Source organism: Rana temporaria, chromosome 1 (genome assembly GCF_905171775.1).
Source record: "Rana temporaria chromosome 1, aRanTem1.1, whole genome shotgun sequence".
NCBI classification, from domain to species: Eukaryota; Metazoa; Chordata; class Amphibia; order Anura; family Ranidae; genus Rana; species Rana temporaria.
The window spans coordinates 282,955,237-282,968,870 of NC_053489.1; positions in this window are offsets into that span (position 1 = coordinate 282,955,237).

The window sequence follows — 13,634 nt, forward strand, 5'->3', positions numbered from 1 at the left end:
AATCCTACATCGGAAGCATCAGTTTAGACAACAAACTCTTCTGAAAAATTGGGTGCTATCAAGACAGGGTGTTGGCACAGTGCTGACTTGAGCACCAAAAAAGCCTTCTCAGCGTCTGCATTCCACTCCACCATGACCGATTTCCGACCCTTAGTCAGATCGGTCAATGGAGCCGCCAATGTGGCAAAGTTGGGTACGAACCTCCTGTAGTATCCCACCATGCCCAGGAATGCACGAACCTGCTTTTTTGTGAGGGGGCGGGGCCAACTCTTTATAGCCTCTACCTTGCTGACCTGAGGTTTCACCACCACTCTACCCACAATATAGCCCAGGTATTTCACCTCCTCCATTCCCAAAGCACATTTTTCAGGGTTTATTGTAAACCCCTCTTTCCAGAGAGAGTCCAGTACTGCCTGGACTTTGGGCAAGTGTGACTCCCAGTCTCTGCTAAAAATGACTATGTCGTCCAAGTACACTGAGGCATACTCCCGATGAGGTCGTAAAATCCTATCCATTGCTCGCTGGAACGTGGCTGGAGCAGTTTGCAGTCCAAAAGGCATTCTTTTGTACTGAAAACTCCCCTCTGGAGTAGAAAAAGCAGTTTTCTTTTTAGCAGCCTTAGTTAATGGGATTTGCCAATACCCCTTGGTAAGGTCTAATGTTGTGATATACCTAGCTGGACCTAGTCTCTCAATAAGTTCATCTACCCGGGGCATGGGGTAGGCATCAAACCGTGAAACTTCATTAAGCTTCCGGAAATCATTGCAGAATCGCAGAGTCCCGTTGGGCTTTGGTACCAACACAATCGGGCTCGACCACTCACTCTGCGATTCCTCAATGATCTCCAGGTCCAGCATCTTCTTTACTTCCTCTGAAACGGCCTTCCTTTGAGCCTCTGGGATGCGGTAGGGCCTGACAAAAACTTTGACTCCAGGTTCCGTGATAATATCATGCTCTATGATACTAGTTAACCCCGGCAAGTCTGAAAACGTCTCTTTATTTCTCTGCAAGAACTCCTTTGCCTGCTGACTTTGGTATTTAGATAGGGTATTTGCTACTTGGACACTCTCCACCCCAACCTGTGGCTCAAGCCTTGCACTAGCCAGGGAGGTCACCGGTTCCCTGTCTGTCCAGGGCTTTAACAAGTTGACATGATATATCTGATACGGTTTCCTCTTGCCTGGCTGGTGGACTCTATAATTGACCTCTCCCACTTTTTCCACAACTTCAAAGGGTCCTTGCCACCTGGCTAAGAACTTACTTTCCACAGTGGGAATTAGCACCGCTACTCGATCCCCCACTTGGAAGTGCCTTATTTTAGCAGCCCTGTTATAGACCCGTCGTTGAGCCTCCTGGGCTTTTTGCAAATGCTCTTTGACTAGCGGCATCACGGTTTGGATCCTTTCCTGCATTTGGGAGACATATTCCAGGACACTCTTATGCTGAACAGGTTCACTTTCCCACTCCTCTTTAACCACGTCAAGAAGTCCGCGAGGTCTCCGCCCATATACCAACTCAAAGGGCGAAAAACCCGTGGAGGCCTGGGGCACTTCCCGGATAGCAAACAGGAGAGCTGGTAACAGGCAGTCCCAATCTTTCCCATCCCTTTGTACCACTTTCTTGAGCATAGATTTAAGGGTCTTATTAAAGCGTTCCACCAACCCGTCCGTTTGGGGATGGTAGACCGATGTGCGTAGCTGTTTAATCCGGAACAGCTTACACACATCGGCCATAACCCTTGACATAAACGGGGTACCCTGGTCTGTGAGTATTTCCTTGGGGAAACCAGTCCGTGTAAACATCTGGAATAATTCCCGGGCAATGGCCTTTGAGGAGGTATTCCGCAGGGGTAGCGCCTCAGGATATCGGGTGGCATAGTCAAGAATCACCAATATGTAGGAGTGACCTCGAGCTGACTTTACCAAGGGACCCACTATATCCATGGCTATCCTCTCGAATGGGACCTCAATTATGGGCAGAGGGACCAAAGGGCTCCGAAAAAGAGTCACCGGAGCGGTCAACTGACAGGTCGGACAAGAGGCACAGTATCTCTTTACCTCTGCTTTCAGACCTGGCCAGTAAAACCGGTCGGTGATCCGTGCCTCCGTTTTTTCAACTCCCAGGTGTCCCCCTAACACATCGTTATGGGCCAGGTCCAGAACCTTTTGTCTATATTGTGGTGGTACCAACAATTGTTCTACCACATTTTCTCTCTACTTGGTAACCTGATACAGCAATTCATTATATATTGCAAAGTGTGGCCACCTCTCATTCGCACCTGGCTCTTGGGGAACCCCATTTACTACTACCACTTGTTCCCGTGCATGGGCCAAAGTGGGGTCCTGCATCTGAGCAGTCCCAAATGCCCCATGGGGAACACCCAAATCCGGCAGCGCAGGGGTAGAGGCCACTTCCTCATCCTCTTCCCCCAGCATTACCTGAAGTGGGAAAGGCTCCTCCCCCTTAGTGTTTTGGTAGGTCTGTGGACCACATATCTTGACATCCTCAATAGTATCAACACTACTTTCATCACCATTAACCCAATCATTAGCATTTTCCCCATCTGGGTCCACATTAACGTTTGGCAGTTCAGGGTTATCCCTCTCAGCAGCAGGAACAGGGGGGCTAGTTTCTCCCCAGTCTCTGAACTGTTCTCCTTGTTCCCACAGTTTTGTAAACAATGGACAGTCTCGTCCTATTATAACATGCACCAAGTTCTTTATCACCCCCACCTCTTGAGTAACAGTGCCACATGCTGAGGAGATAGACAACGTGATGAGCGGGTACTCTCTAGTGTCCCCGTGAATGCATACCACCCGTAAAATTTTTCTTACCGGACCGATCTTCCCAATCACTCTAGGATGAACCAGGGTTACCATGCTTCCAGAGTCCAACAAAGCCCGGGCAGGGAGGTGGTTCACTTGGACTTCACACTCAAACTTTTCCTCATCCAGGTCGAGGTGTGTGGTGCACACTTTGTGGGCACAAAAAGACCCCCTCCGAAGAACCCCGCATTCCATGGGCTCCTCTTGCAGTGGGCAGTGTGCCCGGGTATGACCCCAGGAATGACATCGCCAACATTGTACATCCCCTCCTCTCCGAACAGGAACAGAACGCTGCGAAGGTACCGGGAGTGTCTCTTGGCCTTCCGGGGTGTTTGTCCCAGGGCTCCTTGGAACATCCTTTCGAAGGGCAGCAGTTGGTCAAACAGGCCGTGGCAGACTAGGCCCTATGCGCTTGGTAGGTCCGAGCAGGTCCTCCACCACTGTATATCGTTCCACCATCTCAACAAGGAGGTTTGCTGTTTTGGGGTCTCCATGGCTGACCCACCGTTGGAGGTCATCTGGCAGGGACCTCAGGTATCGGTCCAGCACGACCCGCTCCACAATTTGGGGGCCAGACAACACCTCAGGCTGCAGCCATTTTTTTACTAGTTGCACCAGGTCATGCATTTGAGACCGGGGTGGCCGATCTGGACGATATTTCCATTGGTGTACACGTTGGGCCCGAACGGCCGTAGTCACCCCCAGACGAGCCAGAATTTCTGCCTTTAGCTTTTGATAGTCTTTAGCATCATCTGGTGGCAGGTCAAAGTAGGCTTTTTGAGGATCTCCAGTGAGAAAAGGAGCAATGAGGCCGGCCCATTGGTCCTGAGACCATCCTTCTCTCTCCGCTGTCCTCTCAAACGTAGCAAGAAATGCCTCTACATCATCGCTCAGGGACAACTTCTGTAGAAAATGGCTTGCCCTCACAGTCACCTGGTTGCCAGGGGCAACAGCCGCTGGCTCCTGAACCTGAGACAGCTGTTGCACCGCTTCCTTTAAGGCAGTCACCTGAGCCTGCATAACCCCTTGCTGGGCTGCTTGCTGGGCTGCTAACTGGGCCACCAACAGGCGAGTATTTTCTTGCTGCAGAGCCAGCGCCTCTTTATGGTAAGTTTGCGCTTGTATGTTAGCCAGGGTCAGCTGTTTAATTAGCTCCTCCATTGCTTCAACTTTCAATGTTTGTGCAGCTTTAACCCAGGACATAAATTCAATGTACTGTCCCTTTAAATGTTAGTTCAATATAAAGTCCAATGCAACAGAAAAAAAAAACGTTTTTTTTTTTTTTTTTTCCTCTTCTTATGCCTGTTATTCAGTCCTGCCCGCATTCGAGCACCAGTGTAATGTTTGGGGGACCAGCTTGATCGCAGGACACAGGCTTCTTAAATCAAAACTATGGTTTATTAAACTTAAATGGCTTAGCAGCAGCAAAAACAAAAGAAATAACAGTCTCACCGACTTGTACAGCTCAGAACTGCTATCGCAGTTAAACAGTCCTTCCAGGTAAGTCCTTCAGTAGCAGGTTTTTAGGCAGGACACTGCCAAGTCCTTTCACAGCTTTTCATAGCTTTTCATAGCTTCCACAGCTTTCCTTGTCCACCATTCACCATGCATTGGACTCTCCTACACTCCTTCACTCTCACCTGCACTTCCTGTCTGCTTTAAACTACTTCCTTACACAGGTGCGTTAACCCTTTCCATTCCCTTAAAGGCACCACAGTCCAAACAGAGGGGAAATATAACGTCCTTCCAGGACCCAGCCATGGCGTCCTGTACAATATATATATATATATATATATATATATTTAAACACTGTACAGAAGTTCAACCTCTGTCCTTTGCAAAGATGGTGACTTTTACAGTAGCTATAATAGAATGTTTACAGTTGCTTAGTAACTCTTTTGCTATCATACATTTTTGTTAAGTTATGTTAAGCAGGTAATGGAACTCACTATTGTAATCCTTCTGTTTACAATAGCACTTTTAATTTTATTTATGTATAAAATAACTGCTCCCCCCCCCCTCAAAAAAACAAAAACAAAAAAAAAACTGTTTTAGTACCAGTGGATTGAAGATCCAATACTCTTTGTAATCTAGATAGATCGCTGCCTGTGAAAGTGTACTTACTGTGTTTGTTTGCATAGAAATCATCCTGTAAGTTTGAGTGACGTCAGGCGTGATTGCGCACTAGGTATTTTCATTAACGACACACTATGTGTGCCGCTTCTCCCTCCCCTGCATGCTGTGTCAAAAGCTTCCTCTGAGAATGGCACAGAGGGAAGCCTTGCGATGCTGTACTCTACTTCCTGATTCTCCCTCCTGTGCCAGAATAAGACATCACACAGGGGAGTGAACCATAGCAGCACAGAGAGTTCCATACATCAAAATAGAGGCTTGGTTTAGACGCGATCGTGCGCGCGGGCAATATTTGGGCAGGGAAGGAAGGGCGGAAATGATGTCCTTACAAGAGCCAGCAATCACTAGTAAAGATGGCATGGCTGATACCCGGAAGAAGAGAATTTTTACAAAAGCAAATAAAGGTATTTCAAAACCTCGTTTTAGTCACCTTTCAATGTGTAAGGCTTACAAATTCATTATATATAAAGGTGCAAACGTGAGCGGCCTAAGAATGCACTTCCGGCGCCAAGGAAACCAGATGATTCAACCCGAGTGTGTTGGAGGTGGTAATAAACAGATGTGTATAGTAAAAGCAAAATATGCTGTGAAAACGGTTATGCCAGAAGTGGTCAAATGGCACAGCCTTTGTGAGCAGCTATTTTTAAAAAGGGGGGGTAAAGCCCTTTCAAGTATATGACAAGTGAAATCAATAAGCGTGAACCGGTGTTCAAATTGATAAAAACAGCGCTAATACGTGGATAATCATCCAAATAAATAAATAAGTGGTGAAACCTGAATGATACTGATGGTGTGGAAGGTGATCTATAGCTGGTATAAGTGCACCTGGCACCAGATAATGCACCAAAAACTGTGGATAACTCCCAAAGATAATGGGATGTGTGCTTACCACAAAGGAACAAACCTTCAGATCAGACTGGTACTGTATGGGTTAATACTCAAGCAGGGTCATATGTGGAGACAAAAACAATAACATATTCATGGTACAGTAACGCCTGCACAACAGCCCTTTAGCCAAGCTGGATGACAAGCCCCTAATGTATGCCCGTACAGTGGTTATGAATGAGTAAAACCAAATAAAAACGAGTTCACCGCCTCTCACTGGTGTCCTCCCGTCCACAGGGGCCGCACTAGTGCTGCGGATGCGATGGTGTGCTGTGTCCTGGGTACGATTGGATGATGGTGGAGCGCAGTGGAACGCACAAAGACTTCCTGTGTAGCGCTGTGTAGCCACGCCCTGACGCGTTTCGTCACTTCCGACTTCAACTGAGGGCGTGGCTACGTGGCGCCGTCAATATCCCTTTATACCCATGTAGCGAACGGCTATTGGATGAATCATCTCTGCCTGTTGGATCTGATTGGTGCTACTTAATCCGGATGTCAGGCAGGACATCAGCCGGGCTAATGTTGGGTTTAAAAAGAGTATATATCGGGGGAGTCTGAAATTATAAACTTTAATGTGATCAAACATATTTGACCTAATGGAATAAAAAGAGATCTGTGACCTCATTATTATAAAAACGTACTATTTGCTGTTTTGTCTTAATAGAGCAACGTGGCAGAGTAGTACTGAGTGGGTTTATTCTATATTTTTATAGAAAAACGAGCAGAAGTATAAAGTGTCTGCAAAGACTAAGAAGGAGCAGATATTTAATGATGTAATAAGCTTATTTTGTTGTTACGACATAGAAGTAAAACTTGCTGTTTTATTATTATGGAGTGTTAGAGAGACGCACATGAGATTGGAGATATCCAATTACTGTGGGTGGGCGTGTCTAACTACCCAAATTTACATCGCGGGAATAGCACTGACAAGCTGTGTAGGGCTAAATAGAGATTTTAAAAGTGTAGTTTTATGTGAGGAGTATCATATGTATCTCACATAGGTCGCATACACTATAAGTGTGTTTTATTGACCATAGAGTGTTATCTGTTGTTTCCGATAGATAATAGTTATAAGTACTCGCACACGGAGGACATAGGTCATCGGGTCAGTGTTATAATAACGCTGGATAACACCCATAACTGTGCATCAATGGTTAGAAACATGTTTTAGGTCTACATACTGAATCAGCGTTCAAAGATTAATCGTGTCTATAGAGAAAAAAAGGAATGTTTCTTTTTTTCCTTTTTTTCTTCTTTTTCCCATATCTTCAAACCCCAGAAATTGAGAAGTGGCGGCTTCAAGTGTATATCACAGAAGACATTTTCCATGACCCGGATTAGTCATATCTGGCGTGTATGGGTCATATACATGTGTTTAGGCATAAGGAGATATGCGCACATATATATTTCTATAAATGAGTATTTGAAGAGAGTTGATATAAATATAAAAATAAAAATAAAATTAGGATAAATAGATATATCTATAGGTATAGACGCATAAAAAATTCCTAAAAATACATATATAAAAAAATCAATTAATTAATTAAAAAATATATATGTATAATATTATGTAAATATGTATAAAAGACACATCTACATAAAATAGAGAACAATGGTTTAAAATATATAAGAGAGGGGAAGTTAGGCATATCAAATAAAATTCACTCGGATGGATGTAAAAATTACATATAAAATATGTAAAAAATACCCTTGCATAAAAAAGATTGATAAAAGGATTAAAAATCACTGTATCTTTTTTATATATAAATAACTAATAATCATATATAAATATGTGCAAGAGGGAGCGGATAAGTGAGGAGGGGGTCTTCGGTGGTCATTCATAGACCATGTAGCATATAGGAGAGACTGTCATACTGTGGAGATGGGAGGAGCCAATATTAATGATCACTAATAAAGCAGTTTATGTCCAGTTCTATGTTTAACCCTTTTGGAGCCAGACAAACCACCGCACAAACAAATTATAACACAACATTAACCACCCTTGGTAACATCCTAGAGAAACAAATCAGGACATGGTGGGATATTTGCACATTGGAGCAGTATTTGAAAGAAAAAATTATTATAAGAAGTCTGAGATGGGAAGTGACACCACAAGATGGATTAGATGATAGAGACTCTATGGTCGAATGGCTAGAGTTCTTTAATGGAGTGGGCCACAAACTACAGGACCTCATCCTAAAAAGGAAAAAGAGGAAAATGGTGAAATTAGAAACAAAGATAAATGAACTAAATACACTGTTAGATCCCATCAAGGACTCCCAACAAGTTATTGATTTTAATAACAGAATAAAGAAACGCTTAGAGAAGGTTGACAAAGAAACACAAAAAACAAAGACTAAGAAATTTCATAGAGATATGGGGGACTTCAGAACAAATACCATTTACTTATGGCAACAAACTAATACTATAGACACAGGTGAAAATGAAATAATGGAGACACAGCAGCAAGAACAGGCTACTGGTGAACCACAACCCTCCACTAGTACAGCTCCACAAGCTGCTAATGGAAGAATTTTGGGTTTTTCACAAGAACCCAACCGTTCCTCCACACCTGCTAGAAGAGGTTCTAACAACAATACAAGAGGGAAGAATAGGAATATGGCCCCCTCCAACCATAACTATAATCAAAGGCCAGCCCACACGGATACATATTATCCAGTCCCTGTCTATAACAGGTATGAACCCTTAAGGGACGAAGAATATGAGATGAGGTACCAAACACCCCGTCCTTTTTTAGGGAGAGGCCGGGGGTGGCAGAAAAGGGGGAGAGGGGCATCATCCAACAGGGGGAGAGGCACGATACAGCCACAACAATATCCACAATACAGAGAGGCCAACCAAGCACCTCCACACAGGGAACCACAATGGAGAGACCACCCTCAACCGGAACAAGAGAGGAGCACTTATCCGGGACCCTGGAGAGGAGAACCAGAGGTTGCAGAGCAGGGAGACGGACAAAAGAGCACCAAAAAAAGAAGAGTGAGGGAATACGATTAGGGGGCATTTTTAACTTAACGGAAACGATTTTAACGGATAAAGAGACGAACATTCTTAATTTAGGACTAAAATGTGGACTAAATCGTCCAATCAATAAATTTGATGTTTTTATCGATATACACAAATATACCAGAAGATTAAGCATGAAAAAATATTTTTTAAATAAATACCCCAACACTATAGCCAACATCCCTATTCCGCCCAAAGACAGTGGATTACGTAATAAATCCCTTTTCAATCCCCTTGTAGGCTCAAACCAGCCCCTGGACGTATTTAAGGGTCTTCTGTTACGTGACCTAGAACAGATTAAACCCAAAAAAAAACGTAAACCCAAGACATATAAGGGATGGGATTGAATTACTTGAAAAAAGAAAGGAAATAGTGATCAGACCGGCGGATAAAGGGGGTGGCATAGTGATTTTAAACAAAGAATTTTATCACACACAAATGTGTGACATGCTATCAGATACCAATACCTATATGAAACTTAAAAAGGACCCCACACCACAATATGAAAGCAATCTACAAAAACTTGTACAAATGGGATACCGGTCTTGTGCGATATCAAATAGGGAGAGGAAATACCTGGTACCAAGCAATTGTAGGATCCCAACCATCTACACACTTCCCAAAATCCATAAGGATGTGCAAAATCCACCAGCAAGACCTATTGTGAATGGAATCGGATCAGTCACATCCAGGTTGGGCCAATTTCTGGACCATTTTCTACAAAAAAGCGTTACTGTTACCAAAGCTTTTTTGAGGGACACCAAAGACCTGTTGATCCAGCTACAAGAAATTGACCTAACAGGCAGGGATGAAGTATACCTAGTGACGGCAGACGTGTCATCTTTATATACAATAATCCAGCATGACGATGCTCTGTTAGCTCTGAACTGGGCCCTGTCGAAAAGAGAAGACCTGTCCCATAACCTTAAAGTATTCCTGCGGAATTGCCTAGACTACTGTCTGGGACATAACTATTTTTGGTACAATGATTGCTTTTATACACAAAAGAATGGGGTTGCAATGGGCGCTAAATTTGCACCGAGTATTGCGAACCTTTTTATGTCCGAGTGGGAAGATAAAACCATTTTTAACAAACAGCGGGAGGAGCTTCTCTTTTACCGTCGCTATATTGATGATTTGTTTTTTATCTGGACAGGTTCCATTTTAACATTAGAAGAGTTTTTAAAGGATCTGAATTTAAATAACTACAACATAAACTTGACCAGTGAATATAACATACAAAGTATACATTTTTTGGACCTTAATATCTTTAGAGATGGGAATAAATTAGGTACCAAAGTATACTTTAAGCCGACAGACTCTAACAGCTACTTGCCCATCCAAAGTGGTCATCATCCAATGTGGTTGAGGAACATTCCAAAGGGACAACTAATGCGCACAAGGACGTAATTGTAGCAATGACACAGACTTTAACTCACAGGCTCTTATACTTAAAGGGAAGTTTTTGGAAAAAGGATACATGAACAGAGACCTTGATAAAGTCATTGAAGAAATAGCACTCCTACCCCGGGAATCCTACCTCACCACAAGACAACCACAAAACAAGAAGAATGTACATGAATGGAGTTTCATTTCGGGATTCCATAGTCAATATAAAGAGGTTGAACTTATCTTTAAAAATCACTGGCACATTCTGTTCCTTGATAAAACATTAAATCCAGTACTACCAATTAAACCTGGTTTCATATACAGGAAAGCTGTAAGTTTTGGAGATAAAATAGTAAAAAAGATCTTGGATCCTCCAAAAAAACCCCCAACTTTTTGGGATAAAGATGGCTTTTTTCCTTGCAAAAAATGCCTCCCTTGCAAAGAAGCTGACAGACTAAGGAACTATATTGACACGTTTACCTCTACGTCTAACAACATCCAGTTCCCAATAAAATCATTTATTACATGTAATACTACCTATGTGGTTTACATGCTCGAATGTCCCTGTCACTTGATGTACATTGGAAGGACCAAAAGAAAGCTAAAAATCCGATTAGCTGAACACATTGCCAATATCAAATTAGGATATAAAGATCACAATGTGTCACTCCACTTTATGTTACACCACAACCGGAACCCTGCCGGTTTGAAATTTTGGGGCATAGACCACCTTGAACCACCCTGGAGGGGCTGTAACCAAGTCAGGGAGCTATCCAAACGCGAGACGGAATGGATATATTCAGCAGGAACTCTGGCTCCAAAAGGGTTAAACATAGAACTGGACATAAACTGCTTTATTAGTGATCATTAATATTGGCTCCTCCCATCTCCACAGTATGACAGTCTCTCCTATATGCTACATGGTCTATGAATGACCACCGAAGACCCCCTCCTCACTTATCCGCTCCCTCTTGCACATATTTATATATGATTATTAGTTATTTATATATAAAAAAGATACAGTGATTTTTAATCCTTTTATCAATCTTTTTTATGCAAGGGTATTTTTTACATATTTTATATGTAATTTTTACATCCATCCGAGTGAATTTTATTTGATATGCCTAACTTCCCCTCTCTTATATATTTTAAACCATTGTTCTCTATTTTATGTAGATGTGTCTTTTATACATATTTACATAATATTATACATATATATTTTTTAATTAATTAATTGATTTTTTTATATATGTATTTTTAGGAATTTTTTATGCGTCTATACCTATAGATATATCTATTTATCCTAATTTTATTTTTATTTTTATATTTATATCAACTCTCTTCAAATACTCATTTATAGAAATATATATGTGCGCATATCTCCTTATGCCTAAACACATGTATATGACCCATACACGCCAGATATGACTAATCCGGGTCATGGAAAATGTCTTCTGTGATATACACTTGAAGCCGCCACTTCTCAATTTCTGGGGTTTGAAGATATGGGAAAAAGAAGAAAAAAAGGAAAAAAAGAAACATTCCTTTTTTTCTCTATAGACACGATTAATCTTTGAACGCTGATTCAGTATGTAGACCTAAAACATGTTTCTAACCATTGATGCACAGTTATGGGTGTTATCCAGCGTTATTATAACACTGACCCGATGACCTATGTCCTCCGTGTGCGAGTACTTATAACTATTATCTATCGGAAACAACAGATAACACTCTATGGTCAATAAAACACACTTATAGTGTATGCGACCTATGTGAGATACATATGATACTCCTCACATAAAACTACACTTTTAAAATCTCTATTTAGCCCTACACAGCTTGTCAGTGCTATTCCCGCGATGTAAATTTGGGTAGTTAGACACGCCCACCCACAGTAATTGGATATCTCCAATCTCATGTGCGTCTCTCTAACACTCCATAATAATAAAACAGCAAGTTTTACTTCTATGTCGTAACAACAAAATAAGCTTATTACATCATTAAATATCTGCTCCTTCTTAGTCTTTGCAGACACTTTATACTTCTGCTCGTTTTTCTATAAAAATATAGAATAAACCCACTCAGTACTACTCTGCCACGTTGCTCTATTAAGACAAAACAGCAAATAGTACGTTTTTATAATAATGAGGTCACAGATCTCTTTTTATTCCATTAGGTCAAATATGTTTGATCACATTAAAGTTTATAATTTCAGACTCCCCCGATATATACTCTTTTTAAACCCAACATTAGCCCGGCTGATGTCCTGCCTGACATCCGGATTAAGTAGCACCAATCAGATCCAACAGGCAGAGATGATTCATCCAATAGCCGTTCGCTACATGGGTATAAAGGGATATTGACGGCGCCACGTAGCCACGCCCTCAGTTGAAGTCGGAAGTGACGAAACGCGTCAGGGCGTGGCTACACAGCGCTACACAGGAAGTCTTTGTGCGTTCCACTGCGCTCCACCATCATCCAATCGTACCCAGGACACAGCACACCATCGCATCCGCAGCACTAGTGCGGCCCCTGTGGACGGGAGGACACCAGTGAGAGGCGGTGAACTCGTTTTTATTTGGTTTTACTCATTCATAACCACTGTACGGGCATACATTAGGGGCTTGTCATCCAGCTTGGCTAAAGGGCTGTTGTGCAGGCGTTACTGTACCATGAATATGTTATTGTTTTTGTCTCCACATATGACCCTGCTTGAGTATTAACCCATACAGTACCAGTCTGATCTGAAGGTTTGTTCCTTTGTGGTAAGCACACATCCCATTATCTTTGGGAGTTATCCACAGTTTTTGGTGCATTATCTGGTGCCAGGTGCACTTATACCAGCTATAGATCACCTTCCACACCATCAGTATCATTCAGGTTTCACCACTTATTTATTTATTTGGATGATTATCCACGTATTAGCGCTGTTTTTATCAATTTGAACACCGGTTCACGCTTATTGATTTCACTTGTCACTTACAAATTCATTGTTGGATCATAATATTTAAAAAAATATAAAAAAAAAAGTCTGTGGTTTACTTCGTCTTTAACCACTTGCCGACTGCCGCATGACGATATACGCAAACAGAATGGGACAAGCAGGCATATGGGCGTATATATATGTCCCTGCCTCCCAGCGGGTGGGGGGCCGATCGAGGACACTGTGCGGCGGTCGGAATCTTTCCAGGAGCGATCCATGATGAGGGGGAGACCACCGATTCATGGCCACCCCCTCACGATCGCTCCTGGCGAATGAGAAGCTTCCTCTGCCTGTGAAACTGTAAACACAGGCAGAGGAAGCGATGTCACTCTCCTCGTGTCGGTCTTTTGACTTGGCGCCCGAGGAGAGAAGACATCAATAGTAAGTGCACC